The sequence below is a fragment of the Suncus etruscus genome, chromosome 7, assembly GCF_024139225.1.
Source record: "Suncus etruscus isolate mSunEtr1 chromosome 7, mSunEtr1.pri.cur, whole genome shotgun sequence".
NCBI lineage: Eukaryota > Metazoa > Chordata > Mammalia > Eulipotyphla > Soricidae > Suncus > Suncus etruscus.
In genome coordinates, this window is record NC_064854.1 from 31,268,373 (window position 1) to 31,286,541 (window position 18,169).

Below are 18,169 nucleotides of genomic sequence, written 5' to 3' on the forward strand. Positions count from 1 at the left end.
GAGTGTTCTGCCTATTTTTTCTCAATAAACTTTATAGACTCGGGTCTGATTTCCCTGTTTTTAATCCATTTTGAGTTGACTTTTGTGTAAGGAGTGAGGTATTGGTCAATTTTCAACTTCTTACAGGTTGTTTTCCAGTTGTGTAGGGTGGTTGTTGTTGCAATCGGGGGTTTGCATTATGTAATTTGTCTCTGAGTAGGTCGTTTAGGATCGGTTTTGTTTGCACAAATACTACAGGTTCATTTTTGTTTGAGAATGTTTTTAGCCTACCCTCCCATATGAATGTGAGTTTTGCTGGGTATTGGACCCTAGGTTGGAAATTTCTTTTATTCAGTCATTTAAATATGTCATTCCATTGTCTTCTTGCTTGAATTGTTTCAAATGTTAGATCTGGTTTCATTCTTATGTCCCTTCCTTTATACTTGAGGGTTTTTTCTCCCTTATTGCTTTTAGGAGCTCATCTTTCTCTTCGCTTTTTTCTGCCATTTGAATTACTATATGTCTTGGTATTGGTTTACTAGGGTCTATTTTATTAGGGACTCTTTTCACTTCCTGGATTTGCACCGAAGTCTGTTTCCAAAGGGTGGGGAGGTTTTCTGCTATTATTTCCCTGACTATATGTTCTTCCTCATTCTCTATTTCCTCCCCTTCTGGAATACCTACAATTCTTAGATTATTTCTTTTGTCTTTGTTCATTAAATATTGGACATTTTCTTCCAATGCTTTACCTTTTATTCCCTTGTTAGCTTCTTGGTCATTTTTTGTTTGCAGTTTGTTTTTTTTTTTTTTACAAGTTCTTCTATGTGCTTCTCCAGCTGTGTAATTCTGCTCGTATGGCTCTTTATGGTGTTTTTTTATTTATTTTAATTCCATTTGCTTGGAATCTCTCATGTTCTGTAATTCTTTAAGTTGGTTGATTTGTTCATCCATGGATTTTTATACTCAATGGCTATTGATTCTCTCATTGCCTCCAATTCTTTTCTCATGTCTGCTTTTAAGTCTTCATCTTTTGGGTCTGTGCGTTTTGGTGGACTTGGATATTTGTTAGGATTTCTCTCCAAATCCCCCAATGTTGGAGTCTTCCTTAATTTACCCATATTTCTTTTCATTTACTGGTTTGGCTTGGAGTACAATGTCTTCAAATTTCAGCCCAATTTTGTGTTGGGTGAGGTGACTGAGGTTCCGCCCCTCTCATGTCTTCCGATGGATCCTGGTCAATTACCCTCTCCCTCTTCCTGCCAGCCAGTGCAGTTCTGCTCCTGGCCACAATGGATGAGGGCGCTGTTGAGCCTAGCTCTCTCGACCCCACCCCTACCTACGAGTCAATGGAGCTCCACCCCCTCCAGAAGGCCCGACCATTTCCCTAAGCCCAAATACTCCCCTCAGCCCCTTGGGTTCCAAGCTGTACTTCAGGGATCATGGGGGCAGGCTGTCTTTAGCACTCGTGGTCGTGGGAGGGGAGCAGTCCCTTGCTCAGCACTACCACCCATCTGCAGGTCCCCGGGGGTCAGGGAGACTCAGGGTGAGCAGGCGCAGAGTGCCCAGGTGCACACATGCCGAGATTCCTGGATGGAGGGAGGCAGAGCCGACCAGGCAATTTAATTTTTTTTATTTTTTTTATACATAAAATTTTATTTTGCACTGCCATAACAATTTCATTATAGACCAAGGGAGAAAAAGAAAAAGAATAAAACCACCACACTTAGTAAGTTACTAGAGCTTTTCTACTTTTCTACAGGATATTCCATCTGGTAGATTTATTGTCATATTCCCTTCAAAACAGACAAGATGCTTACCATATTTTAAAGATTATAGGTTGCCACTGAAAGAAAAATTTTACATAGTCATTGTACATCAAAGTTGAAAAACTGTCCTGCAAGAAAATAGAAATTATGTGAGTTAAAAAAAAACATCATTGTTAAAGGAAGAATTAAATGTCCTCTAAATGGACATTCATTCTTGGAGTCGCTTGGAGGGAGTTCTTGCTTCCACCCTTTCCACTTATTATACTGTGTGTTCTACCTAACAGTGTTCATTAAGGCAAACAAATCCTTTTCTGAAGAGGTCTTAAAGAAATTGTTGACAAATAGCAAACTTTTGGCATTAAAACAGGTTAATACACACATAGCCTTTATTAATGTACATTAAGCGTAGTTTTCTTGGACTAGTGACAAGAAAAGATGAACATGCTTGCTAACAATGTCAAAAAGTTTAAAATTCAGTGTCCAAACAATTCCTAACAAAGCTTCTGTAGCTTTATGCTCTAAACACTATAGAATTTATGCAAATGAATTAAAGAAATAAATGAATTAAAGAATTAAAGAATTGGCAAATTACACCCAAGCAGGTTATTAAACTATATATACAGAAAGTAAATGGTAAATACAAAATTCAGAATCCTTCTGTTTTTCCTTAGAGCCTTGAAGATCGACAAACTTGTTGAGGACAGTTCTATAAGATTAAACATTAGGTAACCACAGGTGTTGAGAAACCTAGCTACACAAACCCATTTAAAATACTTCAGATGACTTTTTAGTGTTTAAAACAATTCAGTTTGTAGGTAAGGGCACAAGACAACATTTAATGAAAATAATAACATCAATTGACCTAGAAATCAAATGCAAATAGGTATGAATACAATCTCCAAAATCTGTTTCTTTTTTTAAGTGAATATTAACCATTTATTCAAAGTTATACGAGAATTTGAAGGATTAAAGTCTTCTGTGACATAAAGCCATTTCGAATAGTATCATGTCTCAGCTGAATAGGAGTGAAACAATAGGTGAGTAGGCTCCATCTGAGTAGCAAGACAGTGAAAATGGACTCAACAGCAGCCTCCCCCGGCCTGCTGACTTCCCTGATTTCATGCATGTGTGGCATTAGTAGCAGCATGTCAAGGGCCAATTTTAATGCCATTTGGCTCATTATTAATGTCAAAGACTCCTTCTTGAATTTTTTCAGAATGTTTTTTGCTGTATTGATAAATGCCTCTTCTACATTGGAAGCAGTCTTAGCAGAAGTTTCTATGAAGATAAGACCATGCTCTCATGCAAAATCTTCACCTTCCTCCTTTTTTACTTCTCTTCTAGATTCTAAATCACTTTTATTTCCAATAAGCATAATGACCATGTTGGAATTGGAATGCTGGCGAGCATCTTGTTACCAGGTTGTCAAGTGGTTGAATGTATCTCTCCTTGTAATATCATACACTACTAAAGTCCCTGCTCCACCTCTGTCATATGACCTCGTGATGGAACGAAAAGACTCTTGTCCTGCCGTATCCTATATCTGGAGTTTTATCTGTTGTCCATCAATAGTTATCATCCAAGCACCAAATTCCACACCAATAGTAAGGTCATGCACTGGCTGAAACCTCTTATCCGTGAACTGTAACAATAAGCATGATTTACCACGAGTCACTCGGTGGCAATTTACATGTGGCAAGTAGGCAACGCCAAATCTTCATGCCTTAAAAGATGCAAGGAAAGAGTTTTCTTTCCTCCTTCCAGCAGTAGGGTAAATGAGATGAAACTGAAGGACTTGGGAGGCTAAGACTGGGCAACGGAACCCAACCCTAAATAAATAAATAAATAAATAAATAAATAAATAAATAAATAAATAAATGTGAAAATCAAAGCTCTTAAGGGTCCTTTCGAAAGATCTGTCCCTTTTCATCAGCAGCAGGCAAGCAGGCTAGTCTGTCTGTCTGTCTGTCCATCAGTCCCACCCCTGGGCATGGACACTGCGCCCTGCCCCGCCTGTGCAGTAAAGAAGTCGGTAAAGGTCGGAGGAGAAGGCGTGGGTTGGAGCCCCCCACCACCGCCTCCCCCACTTCATTTTCTCCCTCCGCCTGAGGCGAAAATCAAGGGCCTGCGGGATCAGGGCCGGGATCAGGGCCTCGGAGAAGGCTTCACTCCTGTCAGGCATTGGATTCCCTGAGGTGGCAGCAGAACGGCCATATTGTGGCAATTTTTTTTGTATTGTATTTCTTTTTAAATAATTTTTTAATGCATAATTTTTTTTATTTAAACACCTTGATTACATACATGATTGTGTTTGGGTTTCAGTCATAAAAGGAACACCACCCATCACCAGTGCAACATTCCCATCACCCAAGTCCCAAATCTCCCTCCTCCCCACCCAACCCCCGCCTGTACCCTAAACAGGCTCTACATTTCCCTCATACATTCTCAATATTAGGACAGTTCTAAATGTAGTTATTTCTCTAACTAAACTCATCACTCTTTGTGGTGAGCTTCCTGAGGTGAGCTGGAACTTCCAGCTCTTTTCTCTTTTGTGTCTGAAAATTATTATTACAAGGGTGTCTTTCATTTTTCTTAAAACCCATAGATGAGTGAGACCATTCTGCGTTTTTCTCTCTCTCTCTGACTTATTTCACTCAGCATAATAGATTCCATGTACATCCATGTATAGGAAAATTTCATGACTTCATCTCTCCTGACAGCTGCATAATATTCCATTGTGTATATGTACCACAGTTTCTTTAGCCATTCGTCTGTTGAAGGGCATCTTGGTTGTTTCCAGAGTCTTGCTATGGTAAATAGAGCTGCAATGAATATAGGTGTAAGGAAGGGGTTTTTGTATTGTATTTTTGTGTTCCTAGGGTATATTCCTAGGAGTGGTATAGCTGGATCGTATGGGAGCTCGATTTCCAGTTTTTGGAGGAATCTCCATATCGCTTTCCATAAAGATTGAACTAGACAGCATTCCCACCAGCAGTGGATAAGAGTTCCTTTCTCTCCACATCCCCGCCAACACTGTTTATTCTCATTCTTTGTGATGTGTGCCATTCTCTGGGGTGTGAGGTGGTATCTCATCGTTGTTTTGATTTGCATCTCCCTGATGATTAGTGATGTGGAACATTTTTTCATGTGTCTTTTGGCCATGCGTATTTCTTCTTTGTCAAAGTGTCTGTTCATTTCTTCTCCCCATTTTTTGATGGGGTTAGATGTTTTTTTCTTGTAAAGTTCTGTCAGTGCCTTGTATATTTTGGAGATTAGCCCCTTATCTGATGGGTATTGGGTGAATAGTTTCTCCCACTCAGTGGGTGGCTCTTGTATCCTGGGCACTATTTCCTTTGAGGTGCAGAAGCTTCTCAGCTTAATATATTCCCATCTGTTAATCTCTGCTTTCACTTGCTTGGAGAGTGCAGTTTCCTCCTTGAAGATGCCTGTAATGTCCTGGAGTGTTTTGCCTATGTGCTGTTCTATATATCTTATGGTTTTGGGGCTGATATCGAGGTCTTTAATCCATTTGGATTTTACCTTTGTACATGATGTTAGCTGGGGGTCTAAGTTTAATTTTTTGCAAGTGGCTATCCAATTGTGCCAACACCACTTGTTGAAGAGGCTTTCCCTGCTCCATTTAGGATTTCCTGCTCCTTTATCAAAAATTAGATGGTTGTATCTCTGGGGAACATTTTCTGAGTATTCAAGCCTATTCCACTGATCTGAGGACCTATCCTTATTCCAATACCATGCTGTTTTGATAACTGTTGCTTTGTAGTACAGTTTAAAGTTGAGAAAAGTAATTCCTCCCATATTCTTTTTCCCAATGATTGCTTTAGCTATTCGAGGGTGTTTATTGTTCCAAATGAATTTCAAAAGTGTCTGATCCACTTCTTTGAAGAATGTCATGGGTATCTTTAGAGGGATGGCATTAAATCTGTATAATGCCTTGGGGAGTATTGACATTTTGATGATGTTAATCCTGCCAATCCATGAGCAGGGTATGTGTTTCCATTTCCGTGTGTCCTCTCTTATTTCTTGGAGCAGAGTTTTATAGTTTTCTTTGTATAGGTCCTTCACATATTTAGTCAAGTTGATTCCAAGATATTTGAGTTTGTGTGGTACTATTGTGAATGGGGTTGTTTTCTTAATTATAGTGGCTTACATATCATTCACATTAATATTCCAGGTACATATTTACATTGAATCAGGGGGATTCCCACCACCGAATTGTCCTCCCACAACGGCTCCCATCCTGTCTCCCATATCCTCCACTCTTCCCCCCCCCCGCCAGGGGGTGCTAGAATGGTCGCTTCTGTGTCTAGTTTATTACTTAGTGGTCTTATAACTGTTTGGTCTTGGTGCCTCTGTTACTGCCCCCTCCAATTGGGAGGCAGGACTAGAAAGTTCAAGTTATGTGGTTTTGTTTGAGAAAGAGAAAGGTAATATAATGGGGTAAAAATTGACTACACCGACTATGGGCAGAGTCATTCTAGAAGCTCTCATTCTTGATTTGAGGGACGATGGGGAAAAAAAGAAGGTGAGACACCACAACAGTTCAAAAAGTGGAATCAAATAAGATATCCAGTGAGCACTGCAGCAATAAAAATATGCACCGCATAGTTGCTATGGTCTTCAGATAGGAAATATGACAAGGCACAAAGAGGAAGAAGAGAAAAGAAGAAAGAAAAAGTAAATATATAATTTAAAAAATGAATAGCTACTTCAATATCTACCCCAAAACAAAGAAGTCGACAAAAACTAGATAAAAAATAATAAAAAATAAAAATAGGGGTGTGCTGAGAGCCTTGATAGGCTCCCAGCCTTCCCCTCTTCTGCCGGCCTCCAGGCCTTCTGGGGTGGCAGCCCAGGTGGCCAGAGAAGGTGGGTGTCGGGGGGTCCCTCCTGGATGGGGTCCCAAGCTTTCCCTCCCTTCCCTCAGCTCTAGAGTGGGAAGGGCACAGGTTGTAGGGCGGGCAGATCCTGGCTTCCGGTTCTCTCGATCCTCTCTTGAGCTGGAGGCTAGCTCTAGCCGGCATGAGGTTGGGGGAGACCCCATGTGCAAGGCCTTCTCCCTAACTTGGGTGCGCTGGGAGCCTTAATAGGTTTCCAGCCTTCCCCTCTTCTGCCCCTGGCCTCCAGGCCTTCTGGGCTGGCAGCCCAGGCTGCCAGAAATGGTTGGTCCTAACTTGGGGTGAGCTGAGATTTGCTCAGTTGCACTAAGTTTGTCACTGGCAATTTCTGACCACTCTGCATATGGAAAATTGCGTGGGAACACACCCCCATGCACTGCATGTATTAAGAGTATTCCTTATCTTTATGTTATGTTTTGCGTATCTAGAATGTCCATCTTGTATTCTGCCCTTTCCCACACCCCTACAAAGCTCATTTTTACTCCTTAACTCTCTCATCCCCCCAAACATCACTAACCCACATTACTCTTATTAAGTTCAGTATTGCACAATCCTAATCACAGACCAAAGCCGTGTATTGTGTGTAACAACCCAAAACTGTTTCAAAAGACATAATATGGACACTTATTTATTTAGAATATTTTGTGTTTTTTCTCTGACAACTATCAGTCTTACTAAATATTCTCTTATATAGCGACGATTCTAACCACTTTTTATCTTCACTTTATGAGCTATTCATCAAGGAATTTTGGTGAAAGAGTCCCCCAGTTTAATGCTTATGATTGAACCATGTCATGGGGATTATTGTACTTGTTCTTATGTCCCCCATATGCACCAATAATGCCACGTGGCATTGCTCCTTTTTTGCATAGGCACATTAAAATGGGAAAATACTAGACATACAAATAAGATCCTATCTAATAGAGATTGGAATACATAAATCTTGTAGTGCAAAGGGACCTTACACCCTGAACATTGACATAATGACCTGGCACAGGCCTCAGAAGAAAGAGCATTTTCCATTCACCCCTGAACCAGGGAAGCCATCCACGAAACATCCAGGTTTGTCTATAACATCACCTGGAAGCAATCCTCTACCACAGAAGACCCTACCACTGCTCAGACATCGACCTGCTCAAAAGGGACTTCCCTTAGCACTGAGAAGACTTAACAACAATGACCTGCTTACAGGACAGGGCTTCCTGCATTGCCCTTTAATGGTGAGGTGAAACGAGAGGACGCTTCACATCCTGACTTCAATGTAGGATATGCAAATTCCAGGATCTTTAATACAGAAACATGATACCAACAACAGAGACTGTGTGAAAAGTGTGTTGGCACTATGGACAATGTCTTGGATTGGACGATCTAACTTGCCTGGAGCCTAGAGTTGGTCTTATGCCAGGAAACTTCAGGGGTAGGATCTCTTTGTATTTAGGCCAAGGTTATTCCTTTCCATGCCCCTCATATTCTGGTGAGCCTATGCAAACAACAATTGCCACTCTAACACCGTTTTTACTGTGCTCCTTTGACTCTAATCCTTAAAAAAAAAAAAAAAAAAACACTTAAAATTTGAGGTTAATTTAAGCTAATATGCATGTACATGAAAATGTAAAAAATTCTATGACTCTAATGTTTAAGAAGTTACGTAAGTTTTATGGCTTTAGATTGCCTTGTGTGCTGTTAAGAAATATTATAATGTGTTACAGTCTGGGGGCTTGAGGGACAAAGTAATTGTACATGGATTCTGTTTTATTTATCTTAATGTTCTTTGGCTGAAAGTTCAAAGTTAAGATATCAGCAAGGGGACTTCTGAGAATTATGTTATGGGTGATTGTCCTTCCACTGTAACTTTACCTTGTCCTTTTTCTTTGCATCTTTATTCTCATAATTAAAAATAAAAAATTAAAAAGAATAATAAAATAAAAATAATAAAAAAGGATTATTTAGTGTTTTTTGTCTCCCCCCCTTCATAGGCATAGTAAATATTGGGGTTATCTGTAATGGGAATCCCCTTGGCCTAAGACATACATACAGGGTTTCTCTATCCTTGGAATATATTATCATAGGATTATCTATAGACTCCTTTCACGTTCATTTACTCTCCCCTTGGTGTTTTTATGCCGTATGGAAGACTTCTGCTCCGATCTGGATGATAAAGACAGACCTCTAATCTAGAGGTCTCAGTCTGTGCACAGGTCAAGGAGTGGAACTTATGATGAAGACTTTCTTTGTGATTTTAGAAGTTCTGTTTCCTTGATGTCATTTTACTCTGTATTCTGTGGTTAGTGGTCTTGACCCTTCCATATTGTGGCAATTTTAAAAATAGATCTAAATGTTTTAAATATTTTTTTTGCTTCTTTGAAGAAGTAAAGCCCAAGTTACTCTACTTTGAAGTATGGGCTACTGTTAGAAACATATTTCCTTTATTTGCTATTGTTATTTTTTTATTTGTATTACTTTATTGAAACACTGTGGTTTCAATAATAAGTTTGTTTCTGCCATTCCATGTTCTAACACTAATAGTGTTAACTAACTAATGGTCCCTCACCATTTTTCCTGGATTCCTACCCATCCCCAAGCCTGCCTATTGTAAAGCACAAAATAATTTACTTTAAATTGCTTGTTTACAACTAAGTGGTGATGGAGTAAAAAAAAAAAAACTCAGCAAAAGAAAATTTGTGAAAATTGTTACAGCTCACAATAAAGTCATTAAACCATGTCCTGAATCTATTTCTAAGCTATTACTCAGCTGTTTGATCATTCTGTATTAATTGGCTTTATTTGTAACTTTAGGTAACTTCTATGTAATTTTAACATTTAATTCAGTGTGTTCCTACTGGGGTTCTCGTATTGAAAAATTTGGTGTCATTTAACTGTATATGTGGCTGTACACTCCAGGAATTTTAAGTTCTGTGGCTATTATGGCAATGACTATGGAATGTGTCTGTAGTTGCCAGAGCTTCTAGAAGTATGGGATATTCCGGTTAGCTGGGGCTGCTCACATTTACTCTGAGAAGATCTCAGAGTTCTTAGTCCAAATACCAGCATACCTGGAGTTTTGGTTGGTTAGATATCTCTGCAGAGATAGTGGTAAAGTGGTGAAGTTGGGCATTGGCATGGTATCAATTGTGTTGTGGGGTGCAGCTGCCAAACTTCTTCAGGGTAGGGACTTGGCCTGACCTTCCTCCCAAGAGTATCCCAGTTTTCAGTGGCAAGGCCACTGTACCTATAATTTTCTGCAGCCAGGTACTTACATCTCTCTCTTTTTTTAATTAAATTTTTTGTTTGTTTTTGGGCAACACCCAGTGACTCTCAGGGGTTTACTCCTGGCTATGCACTCAGAAATCGCTCCTGGCTTGGAGGTACCATATGGGATGCCAGAGATTGAAATGAGGTCCATCTTAGGCTAGCATAGACAAGGCAGATAAATTCCTTACCTCTTGAGCTGCAGTTAGGGTTAAGGTTTGGGTTAAAAAAGTGGTATATGGGAGTAAATTGAATGTACAAAGACTGGCTTAATTAAGCTATGCAGTCTTTGCAGTTTTCTTTAATTTAGAGACAGTTTTGAGTCCAGTTTTATAATGTGGCTGCAAGCAATTGATGATCATTTCCTCAATCAGTTGTTTCTAAGTAACACTAAGAATATGCTTTCTATTCTGATTGTTTAGTTTGGGGGACAGTTTTTCTAATTGCTTACCCAAGTAAACATGTTCCCAACTAGGCCATTTAAATGAGTGAGCTCCTGAGGGGCGGGAGTGATAGTACAGTGGTAGGGTGTTTGCCTTTCAAGTAGCTGATCCAGGATAGGTACTGGTTTGATCCCTGGCATCACATATGGTCCCCCTAGCCAGGAGTAATTTCTGAGAGCAGAGCCAGGAGTATCCCCTGAGTGCCACCAGGTGTGGCCCCCCCCAAAAAAAAATTATCTCCTGGGGTTGGAGCAATAGTACAGTTGTGAAGCACTTGTTTGGACCACAGCTGACATGCTCAATACCTGAGTTCAAAGTCAGGCATAAGCCCTGAATACAGATATATGTAATTTCCTTTGATCATTTAATCTCATTTAGAAAATCACTACTAAGTGTTGTACTCCAGGGCCCATAGTGATAGCACAGTGGGTAGGGCATTTGCCTTACATGCGGCTGACCCAGGTTTAATTGTTGACATACCATATGATTCCCTGAGCCTGTCTGAAGTGATTTCTGAGTGCAGAGCCAGGAGTAAACCCTGAGCACACCAGGTGTGCCCCCTTCTCCAAAAGTGTTGTGTTCTATTAGTACAGAAAATAAATTTAACCGAAGAGGCAACTAGTTTTGAAGTTTCAGATTTGGATTTTGTGTTTCATAGACTAGTTCCATAAATCAGCCTAAGGGCACATGGGATGGATCAAAGTGGCTGCCTGAGGCTGAGTCACTGAGGATTTTACCTGAGTTGGCTTAGGTTCTTGTTTATATCTCACCTTATCTTTTTTTATTATTATTTTGTTTTTGGGGGGCCACACCCAGTGGCGCTCAGGGCTCTGAGCTCAGAAATTGCTCCTGGTAGACTTGGGGGACCATATGGAATGCTGAGAACCAAACCCTGGTCCGTCCCAGGTCTGCCTGGCAAATGCAAGGCAAATGCCCTACCACTATGCTATCTCTCTGGTCCCATTTATAAGGCAATGGCCTTAGGTATTGCTGATCTTTGATGATCAGTTTTATGATGTTTTCTGGATGAGCCAAACTATTTTCTTACACGGTGGAGCCAAGTTGTCTTTGGAAGCAGCTGAAGCCAGTTAGCATTCCCACTGCTTAAAAAATTACTTTATTTAAGTACTGTGCTTACAATTTTTTTCATGGTTAAATTTCAGTCATACTATGTATCACCCTTCACCATTGTGCATTTTCACCACCTCACTTGTCCCTCCTCTGCCTGCCTCTGTGGCAAGCAGTTTTCTTTTTTATTTTTATCTCTCAAACATTCTCTACTTCTTTTTTAATATTGTTATTGTTGATGTTTTTAGGTCAAACCCTATGGTGCTCAGAGATTACTCCTGACTCTGTACTCAGAACTCACTCCTGAAAAGTTTGGGGAACCATATGGGATGCTGAAGATCAAAACCAGGTCAACTGTGTTCAAAGTAAATGCCTGACTTCCTGTGCTATCTCTCTGTCCCCTCCTTTCCCCCCTTTCACACTGTTTTTCACTATTGTTAATGAAGAGATACCAGCCTTATCCCCTTTCAGCATCCAGTTTTTGTCCAGAGTAGTCAGTTCTAACTATCATTGTCATAGTCACTCACACTTGTTTTGATTTTGACTTATTTAAGCAGTTTGTTGGGTAATGCTCTATCATGAAAAAAAAAATACCAGCTTGAGGGGCACACTCATTACCTTTAATCTTCACTTAAACCCAGGAAAATCTGAGTCTTTTGACTCACATTTATTCTTTGCAAGCAGAGAAGAAACTGTTCTACTTGGGACAAACCATTATGTAGTAAACTTCAGCACCCAGGCATGAATGCCAGTAGTCTGAGATACAAGAAGTATAAGGGTACGAGTTAACACCTGAGTTAGCACTGATAATCAAAGATCACCTCTGATAATGCAAAGTTCAAAAGAAAGTTTATTCAGCTAGTCAAGGTCCAAGTCTCATATATCAAAGGGTGCCTTGACAAGGATCTAGAGTCTAATCTTCAAGCAGTTTATATAGAAATCACAAGCATTACCTGCACAATCATTTCATTGTATAGATGCCTTAATTTATCACTGTTATTTATTTTTTAATTTATATATATTATTTAAACACCTTGATTACATACATGATTGTGTTTGGGTTCCAGTCATGTAAAGACACCACCCATCACCAGTGCAACATTCCCATCACCAATGTCCCAAATCTCACTCCTCCCCACCAACCCCCGCCTGTACTCTAGACAGGCTTTCCATTTCCCTCATACATTCTCATTATTAGGACAGTTCAAAATGTAGTTATTTCTCTAACTAAACTCAAGAATGTCTTTCATTTTTCTTAAAACCCATAGATGAATGAGACCATTCTGCATCTTTCTCTCTCGCTGACTTATTTCACTCAGCATAATAGATTCCGTGTACATCCATGTATAGGAAAATTTCATGACTTCATCTCTCCTGACAGCTGCATAATATTCCATTGTTTATATGTACCACAGTTTCTTTAGCCATTCGTCTGTTGGAGGGCATCTTGGTTGTTTCCAGAGTCTGGAATGTGCTGCAATGAATACAGGTGTAAGGAAGGGGGGTTTTGTATTGTGTTTTTGTGTTCCTAGGGTATATTCCTAGGAGTGGTATAGCTGGATCATATGGGAGCTCGATTTCCAGTTTCTGGAGGAATCTCCATATCGCTTTCCATAAAGGTTGAACTAGACGGCATTCTCACCAGCAGTGGATAAGAGTTCCTTTCTCTCCACATCCCTGTCAACACTGTTTATTCTCATTCTTTGTGATGTGTGCCATTCTCTGTGGTGTGAGGTGGTACCTCATAGTTGTTTTGATTTGCATCTCCCTGATGATTAGTGATGTGGAGCATTTTTTCATGTGTCCTTTGGCCATTTGTATTTCTTCTTTGTCAAAGTGTCTGTCCATTTCTTCTCCCCATTTTTAGATGCGATTAGATTTTTTTCTTGTAAAGTTCTGTCAGTGCCTTCTATATTTTGGAGATTAACCCCTTATTTGATGGGTATTGGGTGAATAGTTTTTCCCACTCAGTGGGTGGCTCTTGTATCCTGGGCGCTACTTCCTTTGAGGTACAGAAGCTTCTAAGTTTAATATATTCCCATCTGTTAATCTCTGCTTTCACTTGCTTGGAGAGTGCAGTTTTCTCCTTGAAGATGCCTGTAGTCTCAATGTCCTGGAGTGTTTTGCCTATGTTCTGTTCTATATATCTTATGGTTTTGGGTCTGATATCAAGGTCTTTAATCCATTTGGATTTTACCTTCGTACATGATGTTAGCTGGGGGGTCTAAGTTCAATGTTTTGCAAGTGGCTATTCAGTTGTGCCAACACCACTTGTTGAAGAGGCTTTCTTTGCTGCATTTAGGATTTCTTGCTCCTTTATCAAAAATTAGGTGATTGTATGTCTGGGGAACATTCTCTGAGTATTCAAGCCTATTCCACTGATCTGAGGTCCTGTCCTTATTCCAATACCATGCTGTTTTGATAACTATTGCTTTGTAGTACAGTTTAAAGTTGGGTTAAGTAATTCCTCCCATATTCTTTTTCCCAATGATTGCTTTAGCTATTCTAGGGTGTTTATTGTTCCAAACGAATTTCAAAAGTGCATGATCCACTTCTTTGAAGAATGTCATGGGTATCTTTAGAGGGATCACATTAAATCTGTATAATGCCTTGGGGTGTATTGCCATTTTGATGATGTTAAACCTGCCAATCTATGAGCAGGGTATGTGTTTCCATTTCCGCATGTCCTCTCTTATTTTTTGGAGCAGAGTTTTATAGTTTTCTTTGTATAGGTCCTTCACATTTTTAGTCAAGTTGATTCCAAGATATTTGAGTTTGTGTGGCACTATTGTGAATGGGGTTGTTTTCTTAATGTCCATTTCTTCCTTATTACTATTGGTGTATAGAAAGGCCATTAATTTTTGTGTGTTAATTTTGTAGCCTGCCACCTTGCTATATGAGTCTATTGTTTCTAGAAGGTTTTTGTAGAGTCTTTAGGGTATTCTAAATAGAGTATCATGTCATCTGCAAACAGTTAGAGCTTGACATCTTCCTTTCCTATCTGGATTCTCTTGATATCTTTTTCTTGCCTAATCGCTATAGCGTGTACTTCCAGTGCTATGTTGAATAGGAGTGGTGAGAGAGGACAGCCTTGTCTTGTGCCAGAATTTAGAGGGAAGGCTTTTAGTTTTTCTCCATTGAGGATAATATTTGCCACTGGCTTGTGGTAGATGGCCTTAACTATATTGAGAAAGGTTCCTTCCATTCCCATCTTGCTGAGAGTTTTGATCAAGAATGGGTGTTGGACCTTATCAAATGCTTTCTCTGCATCTATTGATATGATCATGCGGTTTTTATTTTACTTGTTGATGTTGTGTATTATGTTGATAGATTTACGGCTGTTAAACCATTCTTGCATTTCTGGGATGAAACCTACTTGATCGTAGTGGATGATCTTCTTAATTAGGCAATTAATTCTATTTGCCAGGATTTTGTTGAGGATCTTTGCATCTATATTCATCAGCGATATTGGTCTGTAATTTTCTTTTTTCGTAGCATCTCTGTCTGATTTAGGTATCAAGGTGATGTTGGCTTCATAAAAGCTATTTGGAAGTGCTTCCGTTTGTTCAATTTCATGAAAAAGTCTTGCCAGGATTGGTAGTAGTTCCTCTTGGAAAGTTTGAATCCATCTGGGCCTGGGCTTTTGTTTTGGGGCAAACATTTGTTTGCCATTTTAATTTCATCAATAGTGATGGGGGTTTTTAGATATGCTACATCCTCTTCCTTCAACCGTGGAAGATTATAAGAGTCCAAGTATTTATCCATTTCTTCCAGGTTCTCATTTTTAGTGGCGTAGAGTTTCTCAAAGTAGTTTCTGATTACCCTTTGAATCTCTGCCATATCAGTAGTTATCTCTCCTTTTTCATTCCTAATACGAGTTATCAAGTTTCTGTCTCTCTTTCTTTGTTATTTTTGCCAGTGGTTTATCAATCTTGTTTATTTTTTTAAAGAACCAACTTCTGCTTTTGTTGGTCTTTCAGATTGTTTTTTTTGGGTTTCCACTTAGTTGATTTCTGCTCTCAGCTTTGTTATTTCCTTCTGTCTCCTATTTTTTGAGTCTTTTTGTTGAGCACTTTTTAGTTCTATTAGCTGTGTCATTAAGCTATTCAGGTAAGTCCTTCTTCCTTCCTGATGTGTGCTTGCAAAGCTATAAATTTTCCTCTCAGTACTGCTTTTGCTGTGTCCCATAAGTTCTGATAGTTTTTAGTGTCTTTATTGTCATTTGTTTCCAGGAACCTTTTGATTTCCTTCTTGATTTCATCTCAGACCCACTGGTTATTCAGTATGAGGCTTTTTAACTTCCAGGAGTTAAAGTTTTTCTTCTGTGTCCCTTTTGAATTCACAAATAATTTCAGAGCCTTGTGGTCAGCGAAGGTAGTCTGCAAAATTTCTATCCTCTTGATCTTATGGAGGTATGTTTTATGTGCCAGCATGTAGTCTATCCTGGAGAATGTCCCATGTACATTGGAGAAGAATGTGTATCCAGGTTTCTGGGGATGGAGTGTCCTATATATATATCCACTAGGCCTCTTTCTTCCATTTCTCTTTTCAGGTCTAGTATATTCTTGTTGGGTTTTAGTCTGGTTGACCTATCCAGTGTTGACAAAGCCAGGTTGAGGTCTCCCACAATTATTGTGTTGTTATTGATATCCTTTTTCAGATTTTTCAACAATTGTATTAAACATTTTTCTGGCCCCTCATTCGGTGCATATATGTTTAGGAGAGTTATTTCTTCCTGCTCTACATACCCCTTGATTTATATAAAATGTCCATCTTTGTCCCTTACAAACTTCCTGAATATAAAGTTTGCATTATCTAATATTAGTATGGCCACTCCAGCTTTATTATGGGTGTTTTTGCTTTGATAATTTTTCTCCAGCCTTTTATTTTGAGTCTATGTTTGTTCTGACTATTCAGGTGCGTTTCTTGTAGGCAGCAGAAGGTTGGATTGAGTTTTTTGATCCATTTAGCCACTCTGTGTCTCTTAACTGATGCATTTAGTCCATTGCCGTTGAGAGAAAGAATTGTCCTGGGATTTAATGCCATCTTTATATCGAAATTTGATGTGTCTTTTGGTTAGTCTTGTCTTAAATTAGGTCTTTCAGTTTTTCTCTTAAGACTGATTTTGAGTCTGTAACGTTTCTGAGCTGTTTTTTTTTTTTTTTTTTTTTTTTTTTTTTGTCTGTGTAACCATGTCTTCTTACGTCAAACCGGAAAGTGAGTTTTGCTGGGTACAGTATTCTAGGTGAAGCATTCATTTCATTCAGTCTTGTCAAAATACCCCACCACTGCTTTCTGGCCTTGAGTGTTTCTGGTGACAGGTCTGCTGTAAATCTCAAGGATGCTCCCATGAATGTAATTTTCCTTTTTGATCTTGCTGTTTTTAGAATTCTGTCTCTATCTGTGGGATTTGTCATTGTGACTAGGATGTGTCTTGGGGTATTTTTTTCTGGGGTCTCTTTTGGTTGGTACTCTTTGAACATGCAAGATTTGATCACCTATATTCTTTAGCTCTGGAAGTTTCTCTTTAATGATGTTCTTGACCATTGAGTCTTTCTGGAAATTTTTTTCCTGGGTCTCTGGGACTCCAATGATTCTTAAATTATTTCTGTTGATCTTATCATAGACTTCTATTTTCATCTGTTCCCATTCTTTGACTAATTTTTCCATTGTCTGTTCATTTGCTTTTAATTTTTTTCCAATCTCTCCCGCTGTATGGAATTGTTATTTATCTCATCTTCCTCAGCACCAAGTCTATTCTCAGCTTCTGATACTCTGTCCCAGAGCTTATGCATTTTGTCATTCACTTCATTTACTGAGTTTTTTAGGCCTGTTAGTAGATATGTTATTTCAGTTTTGAGTTTTGTGATTTCTGTCTTCATATTTTCTTATTAGTTCTTATTAGTATTCTGTTCAACTCGATCCATGGTTTCTTTGAGTTCGTTGAGCATCTTCCATAATGCTAATCTAAAATCCTTATCTGAGAGGTTGATTAGTTGGTTGGTCATTATCTGGTCATCAGAATTGTCATCTTCATTCTTTATGTCTGATGCTGGCCTGCGTTGTTTCCCCATTATCACACTTGTATTGTGGGCTTCTCTACGTGTTGTGGTGGTATTCATTGGCTAAATGATGCAGGCAGCACACTCCTCTGGCTCTGCCCTTTCTGGATGGGTCGACTTGCCTCCAAGGGAGGGGAGTCCTCCATGGATGAAGCCTCACACAGGATCAAATCTTAGGCCCGAGCACGCAGCAGAGAAGACAGTCCAGAGAGAAATGCTGGGCTTCAGTGATCCAGCACAGTTCTTAGTGTGATTTTTTTCTTCTTGTTGTGATGATGTTCTTTTCTTAGAAAGAGTGCACAGCCGCTTAGTGAAACGGAGCCAAAGTGCTCTTCTGGAGCCTCTTTTCAGCCCACTCCCAAGAGGTTCACGCAAGAGGACATTAGACAGACACACAGTAGACACACAGGCAGCACTCACAATTTTTCACAATTGGACCCCACTGGGCAGGCGTAGCTTTGTGGATTTTCCCAGCCAGTCATCACAAACAGGGGACCTGGCTTCTGCAAATTACTGCTTATAGCCGGTTTTCACTTTATGGAGCAGTTCTTGGTGTTCCTGCCCTAGAATTGGCCTCTAGGAGAGCTAGTTTTCTGGAGCCTCTTTTCGGCCCACTCCCAAGAGGTTCATGTAAAAGGACAGTAGACAGACACACACAGGCAGCACTCACAATTTTTCACAGTCAG

General features: G+C 39.6%; 1 pseudogene; it reads right to left on the reverse strand.

Annotated features, from left to right (window-relative positions):
* Positions 1-2,893: 2,893 nt before the first annotated feature.
* Positions 2,894-3,927, reverse strand: LOC126014229 (ras-related protein Rab-2A-like; annotated as a pseudogene).
* Positions 3,928-18,169: the final 14,242 nt, after the last annotated feature.